General features: G+C 48.5%; 1 protein-coding gene and 1 pseudogene across 2 annotated transcripts in view; both read left to right on the top strand.

The window, feature by feature from the left end:
- LOC137535392 (zinc finger protein 665-like) overlaps positions 1–26,673 on the top strand; it is a 976,927-nt gene that overhangs the window by 112,522 nt on the left and 837,732 nt on the right. The window lies entirely within an intron of this gene.
- The window catches only part of LOC137535863 (zinc finger protein 271-like), a 78,189-nt pseudogene that overhangs the window by 10,689 nt on the left and 40,827 nt on the right, over positions 1–26,673 (top strand).

Below are 26,673 nucleotides of genomic sequence, written 5' to 3'. Positions count from 1 at the left end.
AATCTAATCCTACCAAAGTCCTAGTCTAATGTCCTACCATATTATTATTATGTAGTTATATAGCACTGACATCTTCTGCCGCACTTTACAGACTACATAGTCATGTCACTGACTGACTGTCCTCAGAGGAGCTCCCAATCTAATCCTACCATAGTCCTAGTCTAATGTCCTACCATATTATTATTATGTAGTTATATAGCACTGACATCTTCTGCCGCACTTTACAGACTACATAGTCATGTCACTGACTGACTGTCCTCAGAGGAGCTCACAATCTAATCCTACCATAGTCCTAGTCTAATGTTCTACCATATTATTATTATGTAGTTATATAGCAATTTACAAAGTACATTGTCATGCCACTGACTTTCCTCAGAGGAGCTCACAATCTAATCCCTGCCATAGTCCTAGCTCCGCTCAAGCCATGCCCACATTCAGTTGCATGGTAACACCCATTTTTTTGCGCTGGCCCTTCATTCACCCAGTTGCTCCCCACCCAGCTACTTTTTCATGCCACCCTGCTGGAAAAAAATTCTGGGGAGAACACTGCTTGCTTTAGTGCCCTGCACCCACTGCCTGACTCCTCCCATCACCTCAATATGTCAGGCTTGCTTTAGTGCCCTGCACCCACTGCCTGACTCCTCCCATCACCTCAGTATGTCAGGCTTGCTTTTCTGCCCTGCACCCACTGCCTGGCTCCTCCCATCAGCTCAGTATGTCAGGCTTGCTTTAGTGCCCTGCACCCACTTCCTGACTCCTCCCATCACCTCAGTATGTCAGGCTTGCTTTAGTGCCCTGCACCCACTGCCTGACTCCTCCCATCACATCAGTATGTCAGGCTTGCTTTAGTGCCCTGTACCCACTGCCTGACTCCTCCTATCACCTTGGTATGTCAGGCTTGCTTTAGTGCCCTGCACCCACTGCCTGACTCCTCCCATCACCTCAGTATTTCAGGCTTGCTTTAGTGCCCTGTGCCCACTGCCTGACCCACTGCCTGACTCCTCCCATCACATCAGTATGTCAGGCTTGCTTTAGTGCCCTGCACCCATTTGCCTGACTCCTCCCATCACCTCAATATGTCAGGCTTGCTTTACTACCCTGCACCCACTGCCTGACTCCTCCCATCACCTCAGTATGTCAGGCTTGCTTTAGTGCCCTGCACCCACTGCCTGACTCCTCCCATCACCTCAGTATGTCAGGCTTGCTTTACTACACTGCACCCACTGCCTGACTCCTCCCATCACCTCAGTATGTCAGGCTTGCTTTAGTGCCCTGCACCGACTGCCTGACTCCTCCCATCACCTCAGTATGTCAGGCTTGCTTTATTGCCCTGCACCCACTGCCTGACTCCTCCCATCACCTCAGTATGTCAGGCTTGCTTTACTACCCTGCTCCCACTGCCTGACACCTCCCATCACCTGAGTATGTCAGGCTTGCTTTAGTGCCCTGCACCCACTGCCTGACTCCTCCCATCACCTCAGTATGTCAGGCTTGCTTTACTACCCTGCACCCACTGCCTGACTCCTCCCATCACCTCAGTATGTCAGGCTTGCTTTAGTGCCCTGCACCCACTGCCTGACTCCTCCCATCACCTCAGTATTTCAGGCTTGCTTTACTACACTGCACCCACTGCCTGACTCCTCCCATCACCTCGGTATGTCAGGCTTGCTTTAGTGCCCTGCACCCACTGCCTGACTCCTCCCATCACCTCGGTATGTCAGGCTTGCTTTAGTACCCTTCACCCACTGCCTGACTCCTCCCATCACCTCTCTTTATTCCCCTCCAAATTTCCTCCCCTGTGTGCTGCTTATCCCCAAGGCAGATCAGCTTCAGCAACGCTATGCCCTGCACCAACTGCCTGACTCCTCCCATCACCTCAGTATGTCAGGCTTGCTTTACTACCCTGCACCCACTGCCTGACTCCTCCCATCACCTCAGTATGTCAGGCTTGCTTTAGTGCCCTGCACCCACTGCCTGACTCCTCCCATCACCTCAGTATTTCAGGCTTGCTTTACTACACTGCACCCACTGCCTGACTCCTCCCATCACCTCGGTATGTCAGGCTTGCTTTAGTGCCCTGAACCCACTGCCTGACTCCTCCCATCACCTCAGTATGTCAGGCTTGCTTTAGTGCCCTGCACCCACTGCCTTACTCCTCCCATCACCTCAGTATGTCAGGCTTGCTTTAGTACCCTGCACCCACTGCCTGACTCCTCCCATCACCTCAGTATGTCAGGCTTGCTTTACTACCCTGAACCCACTGCCTGACTCCTCCCATCACCTCTCTATGTCAGGCTTGCTTTACTACCCTGAACCCACTGCCTGACTCCTCCCATCACCTCAGTATGTCAGGCTTGCTTTAGTGCCCTGCACCCATTGCCTTACTCCTCCCATCACCTCAGTATGTCAGGCTTGCTTTAGTACCCTGCACCCACTGCCTGACTTCTCCCATCACCTCGGTATGTCAGGCTTGCTTTAGTGCCCTGCACCCACTACCTGACTCCTCCCATCACCTCGGTATGTCAGGCTTGCTTTAGTGCCCTGCACCCACTGCCTGACTCCTCCCATCACCTCGGTATGTCAGGCTTGCTTTAGTACCCTGCACCCACTGCCTGACTCCTCCCATCACCTCGGTATGTCAGGCTTGCTTTACTACCCTGCACCCACTGCCTGACTCCTCCCATCACCTCAGTATGTCAGGCTTGCTTTACTGCCCTGCCCCCACTGCCTGACTCCTCTCATCACCTCAGTATGTCAGGCTTGCTTTACTACCCTGCACCCACTGCCTGACTCCTCCCATCACCTGGGTGTATAAGGCTCTGTTCTCACTAAGCCTGCAACCCAACAAAATGACATGTCAAAGGATCCTGTGCTAAGCATTTTCTGACTAGTGATGGCCTGCAGTTCACATCAGTGGACAGTTCATAGCAAACATTTGGTGTTGGTATTTACCGCAAGCCTTATGCTAAGTTCACGTTCGCCCAATACTTTAACATGGTGCCATATTTTGACCCTTCAACCTCAAGTCTGGTAAAAGCGAAAATGAATACATGAAAAAAGACGCCTGGAAAAAAGGGCGCCAGGGATTGCTGCTGGTAGAATATTGCTAAAATTAGCAATATTTTACTACTGGATTTTTATAGTAAAATATCGGTAGTATTTACAGTACTGTAATATTTACTATGGCTAAACTGAGCCCTACTCTCACACAGATCTCTCCCCTGGTGGTGCCTGCTTTGCTTTTTTCCTGCTTCAAGTCAGGACAGCCAATTAAGCATTTTTACCATATGGGCCACACACCTGTAAAAGAAACAAAGCTGGCAGCCATTTTACAGTCATACTGGAGTCAGTGTAGGGAGAGCTGTGCTGCTGATTGAGAGACAGAGAGATAGCTTGCAGACAGTGTTCTGTGTTTTTCAGTCCTATGTAGCTGTGTGCCTGGAGTCAGTGTAGGGAGAGCTGTGCTGCTGATTGAGGGACAGAGAGACAGCTTGCTGACACTGTTCTGTGTTGTTCAGTGCTGTGTAGCTGTGTGTCTGGAGTCAGTGTAGGGAGAGCTGTGCTGCTGATTGAGGGACAGATATTGATAGGTGTTGTCTATGGAATCCAGTGCTGTGTAGCGGTGTGCCTGGAGTCAGTGCAGGGAGAGCTGTGCTGCTGATTGAGGGACAGAGAGATAGCTTGCAGACAGTGTTCTGTGTTTTTCAGTGCTATGTAGCTGTGTGCCTGGAGTCAGTGTAGGGAGAGCTGTGCTGCTGATTGAGGGACAGAGAGACAGCTTGCTGACACTGTTCTGTGTTGTTCAGTGCTGTGTAGCTGTGTGTCTGGAGTCAGTGTAGGGAGAGCTGTGCTGCTGATTGAGGGACAGATATTGATAGGTGTTGTCTATGGAATCCAGTGCTGTGTAGCTGTGTGCCTGGAGTCAGTGTAGGGAGAGCTGTGCTGCTGATTGAGGGACAGAGATAGCAGTTTTGTGTTGTTCAGTGCTGTGTAGCTGTGTGTCTGGAGTCAGTGTAGGGAGAGCTGTTCTGCTGATTGAGGGACAGATAGTGATAGGTGTTGTCTATGGAATCCAGTGCTGTGTAGCTGTGTGCCTGGAGTCAGTGTAGGGAGAGCTGTGCTGCTGATTGAGGGACAGAGAGATAGCTTGCAGACAGTGTTCTGTGTTTTTCAGTGCTATGTAGCTTTGTGCCTGGAGTCAGTGTAGGGAGAGCAGTGCTGCTGATTGAGAGACAGAGAGACAGCTTGCTGGCACTGTTCTGTGTTATTCAGTGCTGTGTAGCTGTGTGTCTGGAGTCAGTGTAGGGAAAGCTGTGCTGCTGATTGAGGGACAGAGAGATAGCTTGCAGACAGTGTTCTGTGTTATTCAGTGCTGTGTAGCTGTGTGCCTGGAGTCAGTGTAGGGGGAGCTGTGCTGCTGATTGAGGGGCAGAGAGAGATAGCTTGCTGACAGTGTTCTGTGTTATTCAGTGCTGTGTAGCTGCTTCCATAGGTGTTCTGCTTTTTGCAGTTCACCAACTAGGGACCCCAAAAGTCCTTTTGAGGACTGATCCTGCTCTTATTCAGTGTTGTTTGTGGTGTGTAGCTTATTTACATCACCTGTTTAGTATAATGTAGTGTGTGGCTGTTACAGCCCATCACTGCAAAAATAGTGGTTGAGTGACCATATTGTACTGTAGTAATGTCGTCACCTGACACTGTGGAGCTTGTAGTGCAGTGTTAGGCCCACAGTGCACAAGCAGCATATTTTGTGATTGCAGTGTACTTAAAAAAATGAGGCAGGTATCAGCCAAATATGTAAAGCCTCTGCCTCTAAAAAAAAGCCTTTGTGTAAAATACATATTTTGGAGGTAAATTTTGCTATTTTTCCCCCTCCGCCATGCAGTTGCCCTGGTTTTTGGATAGTTTGAAAGGCAATGGAGTCTCCACGAACGTTTGGTTAGGAAACATTTGCATAAAGTCTGTGAATAGTCTGTGAGCATTCATTCGCGATGTTGGTCCATCAGTAGTTTGGAGATGTATGCTGTGTTCATTGCAGTGACAGAAATCACATGTTGCATAGGCAGCCATGACAAGGACGGGAAGTCACAGCACATGTTACATCACATCCGCTGTCCTCCTGTTTCTCCAGCTCACATTTACAGATTGCCCTGCAAGCTCATGGTGAACCAGAACTCCCAGGAGTGTGTAAGGGGCTACAAAGGACCAACAAGCCCTCTTACTAGAATTCTATGCAAGAAAAAACTTTGCTTCTTAAAGGAACACTATCAAAGTTTACGTTTTTTTATGAAGCCCTTTAGGAGTTAAAAGGGACTTAGTAATGGCAGATAGTGGTAGTAAAAGAGAATTCAGCTTATCAGACCTTGCATAGTGCTAGGACAGTGGTGTCGGGTTCCTCTATTCAGCTTATCAGACCACTGCACTGTCCTAGCACTATGCAAGATCTGATGAGCTGATGAATGTATTTTTTCCTCCCTTCTACCACTATCTGACATTACTAAGTCTCCTCTAACTCCTGAAGGGTGTCTGGATAAAACATAAACTTTGATTGTGTTCATTTAACACAGAAGGTATTTGTGCTTATTCAGGTTGGAGAGAGCATTTGAGATGTCCCACAGAGCACCACTGCTGAATACGCTAATCATCGTTATGTTGACCCCGAAAGCTGAATACACCCCCAGAACCGCTGGAATGCAATGATGCGTCAGGTTGTTTTAGCTTACAGGGACAGCAAAGGGATGATTTGCATATTCTGCAGTGATGCCTTGTGGGAGACATCATTTGCTCACTCCAACCTGAATAATCACAAAGGGGACACACAGGAGAGGCAGAGGTGGCACTGAAGGGAACATGCAGGAGAGGCAGAGGAGGCACTGAAGGGGACACACAGGAGAGACAGAGGAGGAACTGAAGGGGACACACAGGAGAGGCAGAGGAGGCACTGAAGGGGACATACAGGAGAGGCAGAGGAGGCACTGAAGGGGACACACAGGAGAGACAGAGGAGGAACTGAAGGGGACACACAGGAGAGCAGAGGAGGCACTGAAGGGGACACACAGGAGAGGCAGAGGAGGCACTGAATGGGACACACAGGAGAGGCAGAGGAGGCAGTGAAGGGGACACACAGGAGAGGCAGAGGAAGCACTGAAGGGGACACACAGGAGAGGCAGAGGATGCACTGAAGGGGACACACAGGAGAGGCAGAGGAGGCACTGAAGGGGACACACAGGAGAGGCAGAGGAGGCAGTGAAGGGGACACACAGGAGAGGCAGAGGAAGCAGTGAAGGGGACACACAGGAAAGGCAGAGGAGGCAGTGAAGGGGACACACAGGAGAGGCAGAGGAGTCAGTGAAGGGGACACACAGGAGAGGCAGAGGAGTCACTGAAGGGGACACACAGGAGAGGCAGAGGAGGCAGTGAGGGGACACACAGGAGAGGCAGAGGAGGCAGTGAAGGGGACATGCAGGAGAGGCAGAGGAGGCACTGAAGGGGACACACGGGAGAGGCAGAGGAGGCACTCAAGGGGACACACGGGAGAGGCAGAGGTGGCACTGAAGGGGACATACAGGAGAGGCAGAGGAGGCACTGAAGGGGACACACGGGAGAGGCAGAGGAGGCACTGAAGGGGACACACAGGAAAGGAAGAGGAAGCAGTGAAGGGGACACACAGGAGAGGCAGAGGAGACAATGAAGGGGGCACACGGGAGAGGCAGAGGAGGCAGTGAAGGGGACACACAGGAGAGGCAGAGGAGGCACTGAAGGGGACACACAGGAGAGGCAGAGGAGGCACTGAAGGGGACACACAGGAGAGGCAGAGGAGGCAGTGAAGGGGACACACATGAGAGACATAGGAGGCAGTGAAGGGGACACACTGGAGAGGCTGAGGAAGCAGTGAAGGGGACACACGGGAGAGTCAGAGGAGGCAGTGAAGGGGACACATGGGAGAGGCAGAGGAGGCAGTGAAGGGGACACACAGGAGAGGCAGAGGAGGCAGTGAAGGAGGCACACAGGAGAGGCAAAGGAGGCACTAAAGAGGACACACGGGAGAGGCAGAGGAGGCAGTGAAGGGGACACATGGGAGAGGCAGAGGAGGCAGTAAAGGGGACACACAGGAGAAGCAGAGGAGGCAGTGAAGGGGACACACAGGAGAGGCAGAGGAGGCAGTGAAGGGGACACACAGGAGAGGCAGAGGAGGCAGTGAAGGGGGCACACAGGAGAGGCAAGGGAGGCACTGAAGGGGACACACGGGAGAGGCAGAGGAGGCAGTAAAGGGGACACACGGGAGAAGCAGAGGAGGCAGTGAAGGGGACACACAGGAGAGGCAGAGGAGGCAGTGAAGGGGGCACACAGGAGAGGCAAAGGAGGCACTGAAGGGGACACACGGGAGAGGCAGAGGAGGCAGTGAGGGGACACATGGGAGAGGCAGAGGAGGCAGTAAAGGGGACACATGGGAGAGGCAGAGGAGGCACTGAAGGGGACACACGGGAGAAGCAGAGGAGGCAGTGAAGGGGACACACAGGAGAGGCAGAGGAGGCAGTGAAGGGGACACATGGGAGAGGCAGAGGAGGCACTGAAGGGGACACACAGGAGAGGCAGAGGAGGCAGTGAAGGGGGCACACAGGAGAGGCAAAGGAGGCACTGAAGGGGACACACGGGAGAGGCAGAGGAGGCAGTGAGGGGACACATGGGAGAGGCAGAGGAGGCAGTGAAGGGGACACACAGGAGAAGCAGAGGAGGCAGTGAAGGGGACACACAGGAGAGGCAGAGGAGGCACTGAAGGGGACACACAGGAGAGGCAGAGGAGGCAGTGAAGGGGACACACAGGAGAGGCAGAGGAAGCAGTGAAGGGGACACACGGGAGAGGCAGAGGAGGCAGTGAAGGGGACACACAGGAGCGGCAGAGGAAGCAGTGAAGGGCACACACAGGAGAGGCAGAGGAGGCAGTGAAGGGGACACACAGGAGAGGCAGAGGAAGCAGTGAAGGGGACACACGCGAGAGGCAGAGGAGGCAGTGAAGGGGACACACGGGAGAGGCAGAGGAAGCAGTGAAGGGGACACACAGGAGAGGCAGAGGAAGCAGTGAAGGGGACACACAGGAGCGGCAGAGGAGGCAGTGAAGGGGACACACAGGAGAGGCAGAGGAGGCACTAAAGGGGACACACAGGAGAGGCAGAGGAGGCAGTGAAGGGGACACACAGGAGAGGCAGAGGAGGCAGTGAAGGGGACACACAGGAGAGGCAGAGGAAGCAGTGAAGGGGACACACAGGAGAGGCAGAGGAGGCAGTGAAGGGGACACACAGGAGAGGCAGAGGAAGCAGTGAAGGGCACACACAGGAGAGGCAGAGGAGGCAGTGAAGGGGACACACAGGAGAGGCAGAGGAAGCAGTGAAGGGGACACACGGGAGAGGCAGAGGAGGCAGTGAAGGGGACACACGGGAGAGGCAGAGGAAGCAGTGAAGGGGACACACAGGAGAGGCAGAGGAAGCAGTGAAGGGGACACACGGGAGAGGCAGAGGAGGCAGTGAAGGGGACACACAGGAGAAGCAGAGGAAGCAGTGAAGGGGACACACGGGAGAGGCAGAGGAGGCAGTGAAGGGGACACACGGGAGAGGCAGAGGAAGCAGTGAAGGGGACACACGGGAGAGGCAGAGGAAGCAGTGAAGGGGACACACGGGAGAGGCAGAGGAAGCAGTGAAGGGGACACAGGAGCGGCAGAGGAGGCAGTGAAGGGGACACACAGGAGAGGCAGAGGAGGCACTGAAGGGGACACACAGGAGAGGCAGAGGAGGCACTGAAGGGGACACACAGGAGAGGCAGAGGAGGCAGTGAAGGGGACACACAGGAGAGGCAGAGGAGGCACTGAAGGGGACACACAGGAGAGGCAGAGGAGGCACTTAAGGGGACACAGAGGAGAGGCAGAGGAGGCACTGAAGGGGACACACAGGAGAGGCAGAGGAGGCACTGAAGGGGACACACAGGAGAGGCAGAGGAGGCGCTGGAAGAGGAAGCAAAACTTCATGGACACCACTAATGAATTCATAAAATAAAAATTGGGTCATGACCAGTTTATTAAAAAGCTGGAGGGGTTTCCCAAGTTATACAGGGGGGCACAGTGATTTCTAGTCACACCCATTCCCCGCCTCCACTGATCTCCTGTCCAATAGGAGCTGCAGTATTCAGCTGCTTGGTTTCTTATTAGACAGAAGGATGGGAGGAGGATTACGGCTATACTGTATGTATAGGAGTATATATGTATGTATGTATATCCAGCTACAGAAGTATTAGTGGTTTGGGTTCTCCATGACATAAATGGATAATTCCTCCACCTCGCAGCTCCTATAATTTAGTGTTGTGTAATATCACAGTATCTTTATTTGCACAATTGGGGACAAGAGAGAGATAAAAGGACATTACAAGGGGCATATGAGTGACAAGAGGATACAATGGTAATAAGAATGTGTAAGTGACACCACATTCCTCTACCAACATAACACAGATTTCTTGCTATAACTACATACAGGTCTGTTGTCACAAGAGTAACATATTGCTTCCAATGTCTCATCAAGCTCTGCAATTTACTGCTTTCCATGTGTGGCCAATGCTTTATGTGTAGGGAGGTCAATGAGATGTAGATAACTCTGTACTTGTATGTAAATATAATGCAAATTGTATGCATCTAATCACTTTTCTCAGGAAATGTATTCGATTGTTCAAATTTCAAGATACAGAAAATGTGCATGTAAAGTTATTGTCATGTGATTGGCCGCCTGTAATGAGCACAACCTTTTGCAGTTCCCTGTCAGGCTGATAACTAGCGATGGTCAGTGACATGCCCATTACTCTGAGATGGTGCAAATTATGTTATAGTTATATGCAAAGTTATGCAGATGCTGCATCTGACCCATTTCCAATCTGCATCATCTTTGCATCAACTTGGAATAATCAGCAGCTCACTGACCCTCCCTAATGATAATTGCTTCTCCCCTGGATCATCACCTGGATCATCACAGGAAGTGATGATGTTTCTCTATTTGCAGGGCGGAGTCCCGGCATCAGGAACCTCTCAGAGACTCGTCTCTCTGTATCCACAGACTGTACAACGGATGATGATGTCACTGGACAAGAGTCTCCTGCAGATGTCCTGGTGACCCCAAATATTCCTCCAGACTCCCCTCACCTGTCTAACCCCGAGGGGCCTCATACCCAGCACAGCTCTCCCCCTGCTGGAAGGTCTCATTCCTGTTCTATATGTGGGAAATGTTTTGTATGGAAATCACAGCTTTTCAATCACGAGAGATCGCACACTTGTGAAAAGCCCTATTCATGTGCTGAGTGTGGGAAATGTTTTTCTTGCAAATCAAAGCTTGTTAGTCATGAGAGAACTCACACTGGTGAGAAGCCCTATTCATGTGCTGACTGCGGGAAATGTTTTGGGCGTAAATCACACCTTGTCTCACATGAGAGATCTCACACTGGTGAGAAGCCCTATTCATGTGCTGAGTGTGGGAAATGTTTTGGACAGAAATCACAACTTATCAGTCATGAGAGATATCACACTGGTGAGATACCCTATACATGTACTGAGTGTGGGAAATGCTTTGGAAAGAAATCAAACCTTGTAAAACATGAGCGATCTCACACTGGTGAGAAGCCCTATTCATGTGCTGAGTGTGGGAAATGTTTTGTACAGAACTCTGACCTTGTCAAACATGAGAGATCTCACACTGGTGAGAAGCCTTTTTCATGTGCTGAATGTGGGAAATGTTTTGGACAGAAATCAGACCTTGTTGTACATGAGAGATTTCACACTGGTGAGAATCCCTATTCATGTGCTGAGTGTGGGAAATGTTTTTGGCGTAAATCACACCTTGTCACACATGAGAGATCTCACACTGGTGAGAAGCCCTATTCATGTGCTGAGTGTGGGAAATGTTTTGCACAGAAAGGAAACCTTGTCACACATGAGAGATATCACACTGGTGAGAAGCCCTATTCATGTGCCGAGTGTGGGAAATGTTTTGGACATAAAGGAAACCTTGTCATACATGAGAGATCTCACACTGGTGAGAAGCCCTATTCATGTGCTGAGTGTGGGAAATGTTTTGGACAGAAATCAGACCTTGTCAGACATGAGAGATCTCACACCGGTGAGAAGCTCTATTCATGTGCTGAGTGTGGGAAATGTTTTGGACAGAAACGAAGCCTTGTCAAACATGAGATGTCACACTAGTGAGAAGTCCTATGTGAGTACTGAGTGTGGGAAATGTTTTGGCCATAAGTGTTCTTTTCCAATGTTTGTTTTACTTCTTGCAAATCGCACATGGCAGCATTTTTACACTGAATCCCGAGGACTCTTTCATGCTGGTCAGTACATTGGATGGTTTCTGCTCTTTGTCTGTATCAAACTCTATCGACTCCTAAAGCAGTTACAGGCGTTTGTAAGCGTTGGTCCCTAGCGTACGTCAGGCATTTTCCAGGTTGGCGCATTAGCTGGTGGAACGCTCTGCTACCGTATATTGTGTGTTTGTTGAGAATTTACTCAGCGTTTAAGGGACGTTTTGACAGAAAGCCAAAGGAATCAGGAAGTGCCGCTTAGATTACAGGAAGTGACGCTTACATTACAGGAAGTAGAAACCAGATAAAAATAAAATTGTGGAGATATAGAGGCTAATTTTAGAAAAAAGGGTGTTACATATAAATTTGGGGCTCTAGCTTTTGGCAATATTTTATTTGTGGGTGTTGCAATCTAAGGTTGAATGATTTTAAATTGAAAATCGTGATCAGGGGTAAGGCGATCTTCACATCATCAAAGCTGCAGTTTTGTGGCGGTTTTCGCTGCCGCTGGTACTTGCTCTGCTCCCGTATCTCTCTTCCTCAGTTGTGTATGCAACAAATATAATCCCTGCTGGACAGGAGGCCAGGGAGGGGTTAATGAGTCAGACCCCGCCCCCTCCCTCTCAATGAGATAGCCAGGCCGGTGAATGGGGCACAGACACAGGAAGGACGGCTCATCCCGCCCCTATCCCTGGGGACCCGCCCCCTCCCTCTCAGGGAAACAGCCAGGCTGCCAAATGGTGCACAGACACAGGAAGGATGGCTCGTCCTGCCCTTATCCCCGGGGACCCCACCCCCTCCCTCTCAAGGAGATAGCCAGGCCGGTGAATGGGGCACAGACACAGGAAGGCGGGCTTGTCCCACCCCTATCCCCGGGGACCCCGCCCTCTCCCTCTCAGGGAAACAGCCAGGCTGGCAAATGGTGCACAGACACAGGAAGGATGGCTCATCCTGCCCCTATCCCCGGGGACCACACCCCTCCCTCAGGGAGGCAGCCAGGCTGGTGAATGGGGCACAGACACAGGAAGGATGGCTCGTCCTGCCCCTATCCCCGGGGACCCCGCCCCATCCCTCTCACAGAGACAGCCAGGCTGGTGAATGGGGCACAGACACAGGAAGGCTTGTCCCGCCCCTATCCCTAGGGACCCCTCCCTCTCAGGGATACAGCTAGGCTGGTGAATGGGGCACAGACGCAGGAAGGCTGGCGCGCCCCGCCCCCTCCCTCTCAGGGAGACAGCCAGGCTGGCGAATGGTGCACAGACACAGGAAGGACGGCTCGTCCCGCCCCTATCCCCGGGGACCCCGCCCTCTCCCTCTCAGGGAAACAGCCAGGCTGGCAAATGGTGCACAGACACAGGAAGGATGGCTCATCCTGCCCCTATCCCCGGGGACCCCACCCCTCCCTCAGGGAGGCAGCCAGGCTGGTGAATGGGGCATAGACACAGGAAGGATGGCTCGTCCTGCCCCTATCCCCGGGGACCCCGCCCCATCCCTCTCACAGAGACAGCCAGGCTGGTGAATGGGGCACAGACACAGGAAGGCGGGCTTGTCCTGCCCCTATCCCTAGGGACCCCTCCCTCTCAGGGATACAGCTAGGCTGGTGAATGGGGCACAGACGCAGGAAGGCTGGCGCGCCCCGCCCCCTCCCTCTCAGGGAGACAGCCAGGCTGGCGAATGGTGCACAGACACAGGAAGGACCGCTCGTCCCGCCCCTGTCCCCGGGGACCCGCCCTCTCCCTCTCAGGGAAACAGCCAGGCTGGCGAATGGTGCACAAACACAGGAAGGATGGCTCGTCCCGCCCCTATCCCCGGGGACCCCGCCCCTCCCTCTCAGGGAGACAGCCAGGCCGGTGAATGGGGCATAGACACAGGAAGAATGGCTCGTCCCGCCCCTATTCCCACAGTAATGCCTCTTTTGGGAGACACCTATGTTATTTCCCATCAAAAAATAACTTGTTGGTTAAATAAAAGTAAGTTTAAGTCAAAATTTGTCAGGGGTATGAATAATTATGGACAGCACTGTATATCCTATGTAATAATTTGCAAGTGTCCCTGCGTCTGTCTCTGTGTCAGAGCTTTGTGCTACTGCGCATGTCAAGCACTGACAGCCGTTGGTACAGGACGTCGGGCTGGTGGGCTGGCCGAGTGGACATGCGTGTGTGTGTGTACAGTGTGTGTGTGTGTGTGTGTGTGTGTGTGTGGTGTGTACAGTGTGTGTGTGTACAGTGTGTGTGTGTGTGGTGTGTACAGTGTGTGTGTGTACAGTGTGTGTGTGTGTGTGTGTGTGTGTGTGTGTGTACAGTGTGTGTGTGTACAGTGTGTGTGTGTGTGTGTGTACAGTGTGTGTGTGTGTGTGTGCACACACTGACTGGCGGCGGTGGCGGTGCGAAGAGACCTAGAGCCCTTTTTTAAACGGGCTTAGGTCAACTAGTATATATATATATATAGTGTGTGTGCTCTATATGCGTGTAATGCTAGCTATAGAAAATACACACATACATTTCATTGTAGTCCGCCATGGGGCTGTGTACACCAAGCAGGATTTACAGTATATTTTGCGCTTTTGCAGATAAATAGCCAAAAATATCTGACGCATCACACATGGCAGAGGGTGAGGAAACTGGTTCAAGTGAAATCTTTATCCCAGCAGTGCTCATCAGTCCCTCTTTAATCTCTGAAGCTGAAAATGCTGTTTTTGTTTTTTACATACCAGAAATTCGTATTCAGTAATGACTGCCAGTAGCTTGAAACTTCCCATTTTCTTCCAGAAGTAATATTCTGCATGATAGGGGAGCCTATTACTAAGTTCTACACCCGGGCTAAGGCTGGGATCACACACGTTGGGGTTTTGTGTCATGGACGGTCAGAGCGTTCTGATCCATCATTGTGTATTAAAAAAATCATGTATCAAATCGAAATCCCAATTTCTGACAGAAATCGTGCAATTCAATCTTTTCCCAAAATGGTTCAGGCCTTTTGCAACCCTATTTAGGACATAAAGTAATACCTCATGTCGGGCTATTTATACAGATTGTGATAAAGACACATGAACTGTAACCATAGATAATAAAAACCCTTTAAGGCTCATTTAAACAGGAGGAGTCTTATATATCATATGCCAAACTCTGAACTCGAGATCCAGATTTCTCAATCAATTGGTACAAGGCGTGAAAACTTCAGGACAATAATTTATGTATAGATAAATCAATTAATTATTTTTAAAGTTATTAGAACAATTGAAAAACGAATTACTGCTTCTTACAACATCCACAAAATACTTCTTAAAGTACAAAAAAAAGTTCTCCTGGGGGTACTCGCCTCGGTAGGGGGAAGCCTCAGGGTCCCAATGAGGCTTCCCCCTCTGCTGCAGCTGCAGGCAATCTAGCGTTGGCTCCCCCGAAGCCTCCCGCAATCCTGACAATATTCACCTTCCCTGGCTCCAGCGGCGGTGCTGTTGAGGCTCTCAGCACGGAGATAGGCAATCTCTGTTGGGTCCGCTCTACTACGCTGGCGCAGGAGACTTGCGCCTGCACAGTAGAGCGGCCCGACAGCGATTGATTATTTCCACCTATCTCTGAGCGGAGAACCAATACTGCGTCTGCACTGGAGCCAGGAAGGTAAATATTTACATCTCAGCTGTTCAGAAGGGCACAGCAAGACCATCACGGGAAAGAGGAGGATGGGGGAAGCCTCGATAGGATCTGGAGGCTTTCCCCACCCGAGGTGAGTACCCCCTCAGGGGAGGTTTTTCTGGTTACAGGTTTTCTTTAATATATGCTCAATACACACTTCAGAGTTACATTTACCACAAGATGTTAATTTATCAGACCATTAATGACAAGCAAGGCAATCACAAGATAGCACACATCTTACTTCTACAGTAATTTAATGCACGCTTTAGCTTTGAGAACAAGGGAAAAATATGGAAGTAACCTGTCTACAACCACAAGAATAGCATACATTTTACTTTACTGCAGACTCTTAGGCCTCGTCCACATTGAGGAACATGTAAAAGCGCATGATAAAAAACATGCATTTATGCCGCTTTAGTGCATGTTTCAGTGCGGTGTGGTGCGCTTTTTTTCAGCATGTTTTGTTGTAGCCGTTGTCAATAAATTTTTTCCACAATAATTCCTCTCGTACATTGTCTTATTATCTTTTGGGAGACACCTATGTCATTTCCTGTCAAAAAATTACTTGCTGGTTGAAAAAATGTAACTTTATGTCAAAATTTGCCAGAGGTATGAATAATTATGGGCAGCGTTATATATACAGTGGCTTGCAAAAGTATTCGGCCCTCTTGAAGTTTTCCACATTTTGTCATATTACTGCCCCAAACATGCATCAATTTTATTGGAATTCCACGTGAAAGACCAATACCTAGAGGTGTACACGTGAGAAGTGGAACGAAAATCATACATGATTCCAAACATTTTTTTTTACAAATAAATAACTTCAAAGTGGAGTGTGCGTAATTATTCAGCCCCTTTAGTCAATACTTTGTAGAACCACCTTTTGCTGCAATTACAGCTGCCAGTCTTTTATGGTATGTCTCTACCAGCTTTGCACATCTAGAGACTGAAATCCTTGCCCATTCTTCTTTGCAAAACAGCTCCAGCTCAGTCAGATTAGATGGACAGCGTTTGAACAGCAGTTTTCAGATCTTGCCACAAATTCTCGATTGGATTTAGATCTGGACTTTGACTGGGCCATTCTAACACTTGGATATGTTTTGTTTTAAACCATTCAATTGTTGCCCTGGCTTTATGTTTAGGGTCGTTGTCCTGCTGGAAGGTGAACCTCCGCCCCAGTCTCAAGTCTTTTGCAGACTCAAAGAGGTTTTCTTCCAAGAGTGCCCTGTATTTGGCTCCATCCATCTTCCCATCAACTCTGACCAGCTTCCCTGTCCCTGCTAAAGAGAAGCACCCCCAGAGCATGATGCTGCCACTACCATATTTTACAGTGGGGATGGTGTGTTCAGAGTGATGTGCAGTGTTAGTTTTCCGCCACACATAGCGTTTTGCATTTTGGCCAAAAAGTTCCATTTTGGTCTCATCTGACCAGAGCACCTTCTTCCACATGTTTGCTGTGTCCCCCACATGGCTTGTGGCAAACTGCAAACGGGACTTCTTATGCTTTTCTGTTAACAATGGCTTTCTTCTTGCCACTCTTCCATAAAGGCCAACTTTGTGCAGTGCACGACTAATGGTTGTCCTATGGACAGATTCCCCCCACCTGAGCTGTAGATCACTGCAGTTCATCCAGAGTCACCATGGGCCTCTTGACTGCATTTTTGATCAGCGCTCTCCTTGTTCGGCCTGTGAGTTTAGGTCGACGGCCTTGTCTTGGTAGGTTTACAGTTGTGCCATACTCCTTCCTTTTCTGAATGATCGCTTGAACAGTGCTCCGTGGGATGTGCAAGGCTTTGGAAATCTTTTTGTAGCCTAAGCCTGCTTTAAATTTCTCAATAACTTTATCCCTGACCTGTCTTGTGTGTTCTTTGGACTTCATGGTGTTGTTGCTCCCAATATTCTCTTAGACAACCTCTGAGGCCGTCACAGAGCAGCTGTATTTGTAATGGCATTAGATTACACACAGGTGCACTCTATTTAGTCATTAGCACTCATCAGGCAATGTCTATGGGCAACTGACTGCACTCAGACCAAAGGGGGCTGAATAATTACGCACACCCCACTTTGCAGTTATTTATTTGTAAAAAAATGTTTGGAATCATGTATGATTTTCGTTCCACTTCTCACACGTACACCACTTTGTGTTGGTCTTTCACATGGAATGCCAATAAAATTGATTCATGTTTGTGGCAGTAATGTGACAAAATGTGGAAAACTTCAAGGGGGCCAAATACTTTCGCAAGCCACTATATATGTGTGTGTGTGTGTGTGTGTGTGTGTGTGTGTGTGTGTGTGTGTGTGTGTGTGTGTGTGTGTGTGTGTGTGTGTGTGTGTGTGTGTGTGTGTGTGTGTGTTTATATGTTTTTATTAATAAATCAAAAAAAGGTCTGCACACCTAATATGATCATATACATAGAGGGAAAACAAAACTAAACTAGACTACAGTCCTAAATAAGCTTCTAATAACAAATGACCCGCACACCAAGCATTACTTTGCTAAATCAGTAATTTTGTATTGATTCAAAAAGTGAATAGGAGCAATATATAATGTACATCAATGAGCATGTTAATTGACCGCATTAACTGGTTAACACAAAGGATATACAGCATGTGCAAAAAACAGGTTCACATAGGCATAGATGCTCAATAAATTGTAAATCCATACATTGAGTCCATAAATGAATTATAAATGGTGCAGTAGCAATGCTCAATGGCAGCAAGGGATAGTATGGTACCGATGGCATCCTGCCAGAGATGATCAAATACAGCCCCCCGGATATACATGAGGCACTCACAAGACTATTCAACCTTATCCTGAGTGCGGGCTCCTTTCCTCAGGCCTGGAGTGAAGGCCTCATAACACCCATCTACAAGAATGGGGACAGATACGATCCAGCAAACTACAGAGGAATCTGTGTCAGCAGTACACTGGGGAAACTGTTTAACAGCATCATCAATAAAACGATCCTCTCCTTCCTCACACAGCAGGACGTACTCAGCAAAAGCCAAGCTGGGTTCATGCCAAACCACCACATCTACACACTGCACAGCCTTATCAAGACCCATGTCCACAGCTCACGCGGCAAAGTACACACTTGCTTTGTGGATTTTAAGAAGGTGTTTGACTCGGTGTGGCACCCAGGCCTTTTCCTAAAACTCCTAGAGAGCGGAATAGGAGGTAGAATTTATGATGTCATCAAGAGTTCATATACTGGGAACCAATGCAGTGTGAAAGTGGACGGGAAGAGAAGTGCGTTCTTCAAGCAGGGTCGAGGAGTCAGGCAGGGCTGCAGTTTGAGCCCAACGCTCTTTAACATATTCATTAACCAACTGGCTGTAGCCCTGGAATCCTCCCCAGCACCAGGCCTCCTCCTGCATGACCACGAGGTGAAGTTCCTGCTGTATGCAGATGATCTCCTACTGCTCTCCCCAACAGAAGGGGGCCTACAGGACAGCCTGGCAGTACTGGAGAGTTTCTGCACCACATGGGCACTGCCCATCAACCCAAAGAAGACAAAAGTGATGGTGTTCCAGAGAAAAAATCTAAAGACGCCCACCTCCTCATTTATATTAAATGGCTGCCCACTGGAGACCACAAACAGTTACACCTACCTGGGGCTGGAAATTAACCAAACGGGGAGCTTTAAACCAGCAGTAGAGGTCCTGAAGGAAAAAGCCTGCAGAACGTTTTATGCCATCAGAAGGCAACTTTACCACCTAAAACCACCGGTGAGAGTCTGGGTAAAGATATTCAACAGCATCATCACCCCAATCCTGCTCTATAGCAGTGAGGTATGGGGCCCGGTCACCTACCCTGACCAATCAAAATGGGACTCCAGCCCAACAGAAATCTTCCATCTAGAGTTCTGCAAGTATATTCTCCAAGTCCATCGCAGCACTTCAAACTCAGCTTGCCGAGCAGAGCTAGGCAGATTCCCACTATGGCTGACTATCCAGCAGAGGGCGCTCTCATACTGGGCGCATATACAGAGCAGCAGCCCCAGCACTTACCACCATAAAGCCTCACTGAGCCAGGGTGGCGAGGCCATACCACGCGTCTTGAAACAAAGCGTCAACAGCCAGCCCAGCCAAGACCACCAACACAGGCTGACAAAAGCCCAAATAAAGGGAATGATAGAAAGCTGCAAGGACCAATACCTAGAGGAATGGAGAAGTGACATAAAGAACTCCCAGAAACTCACTATCTACCAATCACTACAGAGGGAGTACACAATGGCTCCATATCTGGAGAGGCTACACCACCACAAAGACAGACAGGCCTTGAGCCTGTACCGTCTGAGCGCCCACAACCTGGAGATAGAGACAGGACGACACAGACAGACATGGAAGCCCCGGGAGGAGAGACTGTGCAGGCAATGTGACCAGGGGGTCCTGGAGGATGAGGCCCACTTCCTGCTACACTGCAGCAAATATACACCGTTGAGGACCGCCCATTTCCAAAGACTCTCCGCCCACATCGCAGATTTCACCTCCACAGATGAGGAAAGGAAACTCTATATCCTACTGGGGGAAGAGGACAAAAACTGTGCAAATAGCAGCCCGATATGTCACAGCCTGCCACCAACTGAGAGGAACATGATACCACATGGACTGTATAACCCCATACTCCCCTCCCCTATGGACTGTATGCCTATACCCCCCTCCCCTATGGACTATATATCCCATCCCCCCCATACCATCCATTACATCCTCCACACTCCTATGGACTGTATACCTATATCCTCCCCTTATTCCCACAATACCCCCCCCCCCATGTTAATGTTTTGTTTTGTTTTGCTTTGGCAATGCTAAATGTATTTGGTCCTGCCAATAAAGCTTTTTGGATTTGGATTTGGATTTGGTATGAGTCCAAGTGAACCTTAAGCATGCATGTCCAAGAACCCTATGCTGTATATCCTTTGTGTTTATCAGTTAATGTTGTCAATTAACTGTATAGCTAGCTATACATGCTCATTGATGTACATTATATATTGCTCCTATTCACTTTATGAATCAATACAAAATTACTGATTTAGTAAAGTAATGCTTAGTGTGCGGGTCATTTGTTATTAGAAGTATATGTTTTTATTAACCACTTGAGGACTGTAGGCTTTACCCCCCTTAAGGACCAGACCCTTTTTTCCATTCAGACCACTGCAGCTTTCACGGTTTATTGCTCGCTCATACAACCTACCACCTAAATGAATTTTGGCACCTTTTCTTGTCACTAATAAAGATTTCTTTTGGTGCTATTTGATTGCTGCTGCGATTTTTACTTTTTATTATATTCATCAAAAAAGACATGAATTTTGTCAAAAAAATGATTTTTTTAACTTTCTGTGCTGACATTTTTCAAATAAAGTAAAATTTCTGTATACATGCAGCACGAAAAATGTGGACAAACATGTTTTTGATAAAAAAAAAAACCATTCAGCCTATATTTATTGGTTTGGGTAAAAGTTATAGCGTTTACAAACTATGGTGCAAAAAGTGAATTTTCCCATTTTGTAGCATCTCTGACTTTTCTGACCACCTGTCATGTTTCATGAGGGGCTAGAATTCCAGGATAGTATAAATACCCCACAAATGACCCCATTTTGGAAAGAAGACATCCCAAAGTATTCACTGAGAGGCATAGTGAGTTCATAGAAGATATTATTTTTTGTCACAAGTTAGCGGAAAATGACAGTTTGTGACAAGAAAAAAAAAAAAGTTTCCATTTCTGCTAACTTGTGACAAAAAAAAATGAAATCTGCCACGGACTCACCATGCCCCTCTCTGAATACCTTGAAGTGTCTACTTTCCAAAATGGGGTCATTTGTGGGGTGTGTTTACTGTCCTCGCATTTTGGGGGTGCTAATTTGTAAGCACCCCTGTAAAGCCTAAAGGTGCTCATTGGACTTTGGGCCCCTTAGCGCAGTTAGGCTGCAAAAAAGTGCCACACATGTGGTATTGCCGTACTCAGGAGAAGTAGTATAATGTGTTTTGGGGTGTATTTTTACACATACCCATGCTGGGTGGGAGAAATATCTCTGTAAATGACAATTTGATTTTTTTTTTTACACACAATTGTCCATTTACAGAGAGATTTCTCCCACCCAGCATGGGTATGTGTAAAAATACACCCCAAAACACATTATACTACTTCTCCTGAGTACGGCGATACCAGATGTGTGACACTTTTTTGCAGCCTAGGTGCGCTAAGGGGCCCAACGTCCTATTCACAGGTCATTTTGAGGCATTTGTTTTCTAGACTACTCCTCACGGTTTAGGGCCCCTAAAATACCAGGGCAGTATAGGAACCCCACAAGTGACCCCATTTTAGAAAGAAGACACCCCAAGGTATTCCGTTAGGTGTATGGCGAGTTCATAGAAGATTTTATTTTTTGTCACAAGTTAGTGAAAAATGACACTTTGTGAAAAAAAAACAATAAAAATCAATTTTCGCTAACTTTTGACAAAAAAATAAAATCTTCTATGAACTCGTCATACACCTAACAGAATACCTTGGGGTGTCTTTTTTCTAAAATGGGGTCACTTGTGGGGTTCCTATACCGCCCTGGCATTTTACGGGCCCAAAACCGTGAGTAGTCTGGAAACCAAATGTCTCAAAATGACTGTTGAGGGGTATAAGCATCTGCAAATTTTGATGACAGGTGGTCTATGAGGGGTGAATTTTATGGAGCCGGTCATAAGCAGGGTGGCCTTTTAGATGACAGGTTGTATTGGGCCTGATCTGATGGATAGGAGTGCTAGGGGGGTGACAGGAGGTGATTGATGGGTGTCTCAGGGGGTGGTTAGAGGGGAAAATAGATGCAATCAATGCACTGGGGAGGTGATCGGAAGGGGGTCTGAGGGGGATCTGAGGGTTTGGCCGAGTGATCAGGAGCCCACACGGGGCAAATTAGGGCCTGATCTGATGGGTAGGTGTGCTAGGGGGTGACAGGAGGTGATTGATGGGTTCTCAAGGTGTGATTAGAGGGGGGAATAGATGCAAGCAATGCACTGGCGAGGTGATCAGGGCTGGGGTCTGAGGGCGTTCTGAGGGTGTGGGCGGGTGATTGAGTGCCCTAGGGGCAGATAGGGGTCTAATCTGATGGGTAGCAGTGACAGGGGGTGATTGATGGGTAATTAGTGGGTGTTTAGGGTAGAGAACAGATGTAAACAATGCACTTGGGAGGTGATCTGACGTCAGATCTGTGGGCGATCTATTGGTGTGGGTGGGTGTTCAGATTGCCCACAAGGGGCAGGTTAGGGGCTGATTGATGGGTGGCAGTGACAGGGGGTGATTGATGGGTGGCAGTGACAGGGGGTGATTGACAGGGGATCAGTGGGTTATTACAGGGAAGAACAGATGTAAATAATGCACTGGCGAATTGATAAGGGGGGGGGTCTGAGGGCAATCTGAGCGTGTAGGCGGGTGACTGGGTGCCCGCAAGGGGCAGATTAGGGTCTGATCTGATGGGTAACAGTGACAGGTGGTGATAGGGGGTGATTGATGGGTAATTAGTGGGTGTTTAGGGTAGAGAACAGATGTAAACAATGCACTTGGGAGGTGATCTGACGTCGGATCTGCGGGCGATCTATTGGTGTGGGTGGGTGATCAGATTGCCCGCAAGGGGCAGGTTAGGAGCTGATTGATGGGTGGCAGTGCCAGGGGGTGATTGATGGGTGGCAGTGACAGGTGATTGACAGGTGATCAGTGGGTTATTACAGGGAAGAACAGATGTAAATAATGCACTGGCGAATTGATAAGGGGGGTCTGAGGGCAATCTGAGCATGTAGGCGGGTGATTGGGTGCCCGCAAGGGGCAGATTAGGGTCTGATCTGATGGGTAACAGTGACAGGTGGTGATAGGGGGTGATTGATGGGTAATTTGTGGGTGTTTAGGGTAGAGAACAGATGTAAACAATGCACTTGGGAGGTGATCTGACGTCGGATCTGCGGGCGATCTATTGGTGTGGGTGGGTGATCAGATTGCCCGCAAGAGGCAGGTTAGGGGCTGATTGATGGGTGGCAGTGACAGGGGGTGATTGATGGGTGATTGACAGGTGATTGACAGGTGATCAGTGGGTTATTACAGGGGGGATAGAGGCATACAGTACACGGGGGGGGGGGGGTCTGGGGAGAATCTGAGGGGGGGGGTGATCAGGAGGGAGCAGGGGGCAGTTTAGGAAATAAAAAAAATTAGTGTCGACAGATAGTGACAGGGAGTGATTTATGGGTGATTAGGGGGGTGATTGGGTGCAAACAGGGGTCTGGGGGGTGGGCAGGGGGGGGGGGGGTCTGAGGGGTGCTGTGGGCGATCAGGGGGGGGAAATCAGTGTGCTTGGGTGCAGACTAGGGTGGCTGCAGCCTGCCCTGGTGGTCCCTTGGACACTGGGACCACCAGGGCAGGAGGCAGCCTGTATAATAGGCTTTGTATACATTACAAAGCCTATTATACGTATTGATCGCGGGGATTTGTATTCCTCCACCTGCCGGCGCTGCTAAGTGGCCGGCGAGCTGGAGGCTAAATCCCCGGCCATCGATCCCCAGCGGAGGATCGCGTCACAGATGACGCGATCGCTCCGCCCATGCCCGTACAAGGACCGCCGCCAATTGTACATGCGGCGGTCCTTGCGGGATCCACTTTCCGGCCGCCCCTGTGCAGTTAGCGGTCGGTAAGTAGTTAAACCTATAAACTCTTACAGCTTATTGTTCATTATTTGAAAATCTGACACATTAGTAAAATACAACAACCTATGCAAAATTATTTTGCATGAAAACAGGGAACTAACAGGGGACAACAAACTTGGAGAAGGACTTAGGAGTACTCATCGACAACAAGTTAAATAATCATACTCAATGCCAAGCCGCTTCAGCTAAAGCTAACAAAATTTGGGGATGCATTAAAAGGGAAATTAAAACTTGAGATGCTAGCATAATATTGCCCCTGTTTAACTCTCTAGTAAGGGCACACCTGGAACATGGAATTCAGTTCTGGGCACCACATTACAGGAAAGATATTGCAGTTTTAGAGCAGGTGCAGAGACGAGCAACAAAATTGATACGTGGGATGGAAGGTCTCACTTACCAAGAAAGGTTAGATAAACTGGGTTTATTTAGTCTAGAGAAAAGACGCCTTAGAGGGGATCTAATTAACATGTATAAATACGTCAGAGGGCAATATAAAAGCTTGGTGGATGAGCTTTTTGTCCCTAGGCCTTCTCAAAGGACTAGAGGACATGATCTGCACATGGATGAAAAACTTTTAGACATTTATTTAGGAAAGGGTTCTTTACAGTAAGAATGATTAATATGTGGAATGCATTGCCACAGGAAGTAGTTATGGCAAATTCTATACCTGCATTTAAAGGGGGCTTAGATGCTTTCCTTGCGTTGAAAGACATCCATGGCTACAATTACTAGGTAATGCCCAATGATGTTGATCCAGGGATTTTATCTGATTGCCGTCGGGAAGGAATTTTTTCCCTTTTGGGGCTAATTGGACCATGCCTTGTAAGGGTTTTTTGCCTTCCTCTGGATCAACAGGGATATGTGAGGGTGCAGGCTGGTGTTGTACTTTGCTCTGTGGTTGAACTCGATGGACGTATGTCTTTTTTCAACCCAAATAACTATGTAACTATGTAACTAAACATTCAGCAGTTTTGGTCAATGATGGCTGCAATCATTTTGGCAATAACAGGATACCCACAAAATGCCCCCATATGTACAGATAAGAAAAACATAAAACCGGACCTGGCAAATACTTGGAAACAAAGGCCAGGGGCTGAGGGTCAATGTGTTCTTTTTCACAACAACTTGCTTAATAGGAAAGTGTATTTGATGCTGCACCTTGTAGCTTGGTTATGATACATTTGCCACACATATTGTGCTAGTTACCATAGATGTACTTATTCCATCGCTATCATATACAGGTCCTTCTCAAAAAATTAGCATATTGTGATAAAGTTCATTATTTTCTGTAATGTACTGATAAACATTAGACTTTCATATATTTTAGATTCATTACACACAAGTGAAGTAGTTCAAGCCTTTTATTGTTTTAATATTGATGATTTTGGCATACAGCTCATGAAAACCCAAAATTCCTATCTCAAAAAAATTAGCATATCATGAAAAGGTTCTCTAAACGAGCTATTAACCTAATCATCTGAATCAACTAATTAACTCTAAACACCTGCAAAAGATTCCTGAGGCTTTTAAAAACTCCCAGCCTGGTTCATTACTCAAAACCGCAATCATGGGTAAGACTGCCGACCTGACTGCTGTCCAGAAGGCCATCATTGACACCCTCAAGCAAGAGGGCAAGACACAGAAAGAAATTTCTGAACGAATAGTCTGTTCCCAGAGTGCTGTATCAAGGCACCTCAGTGGGAAGTCTGTAGGAAGGAAAAAGTGTGGCAGAAAACGCTGCACAACGAGAAGAGGTGATCGGACCCTGAGGAAGATTGTGGAGAGGGACCGATTCCAGACCTTGGGGGACCTGCGGAAGCAGTGGACTGAGTCTGGAGTAGAAACATCCAGAGCCACTGTGTACAGGCGTGTGCAGGAAATGGGCTACAGGTGCCGCATTCCCCAGGTCAAGCCACTTTTGAACCAGAAACAGCGGCAGAAGCGCCTGACCTGGACTACAGAGAAGCAGCACTGGACTGTTGCTCAGTGGTCCAAAGTACTTTTTTCGGATGAAAGCAACTTTTGCATGTCATTCGGAAATCAAGGTGCCAGAGTCTGGAGGAAGACTGGGGAGAGGGAAATGCCAAAATGCCTGAAGTCCAGTGTCAAGTACCCACAGTCAGTGATGGTCTGGGGTGCCATGTCCAACTTGGTCGTAGATTTTGCTGCTGCTGGAGGCCCTGCCTCACAGCGTGTCTATCAGACGCGCATCGCCGCCTCTCCCCCGCCCCTCTCAGTGAAGGAAGACTGAGAGGGGCGGGGGAGAGGCGGAGATACGCACTGACAGACGCGCGTGGGGCAGGGCTGCGGCGGTTAGCCCTGCCCCAATGCGGAAGCGCTACCCCGCCGCACGGAGGGGATTTGGGGGGACAGGGACCCTCGTTAAGCTGCGGGATAGCGGCGTTTTAGCAGGGGCACACGTGCCCCTGCTATATATGAGGTCTGAAGCGAGATCTATTCTCGCTTCAGACTCTCTTTAAGGCCGCTATCGAAGCATCCTGGGCCTCCATAACACCTGAGCAGTGCCACAGGCTGATTGCCTCCATGCCACGCCGCATTGAAGCAGTCATTTCTGCAAAAGGATTCCCAACCAAGTATTGAATGCATAACTGAACATAATTATTTGAAGGTTGACTTTTTTTGTTTTAAAAACACTTTTCTTTTATTGGTCGGATGAAATATGCAAATTTTTTGAGATAGGAATTTGGGGTTTTCATGAGCTGTATGCCAAAATCATCAATATTCAAACAATAAAAGGCGTGAAATACTTCAGTTGTGTGTAATGAATCTAAAATATATGAAAGTCTAATGTTTATCAGTACATTACAGAAAATAATGGACTTTATCACAATATGCTAATTTTTTGAGAAGGACCTGTATATTCTAGTGTGCTGCAGCAACTCCAAAGTGCTCATTTTTAGCAGTACCATTGCTAACACAAATAGGGTTGCAACAGTATGAAATATAACCGTATAATAACCGCCTCAAAAATATTATGGTATTACACAATTATCGCACTCAGCAATGG

Source organism: Hyperolius riggenbachi, chromosome 10, assembly GCF_040937935.1.
Source record: "Hyperolius riggenbachi isolate aHypRig1 chromosome 10, aHypRig1.pri, whole genome shotgun sequence".
NCBI lineage: Eukaryota > Metazoa > Chordata > Amphibia > Anura > Hyperoliidae > Hyperolius > Hyperolius riggenbachi.
This window is presented reverse-complemented; position numbering and strand designations above follow the sequence as displayed.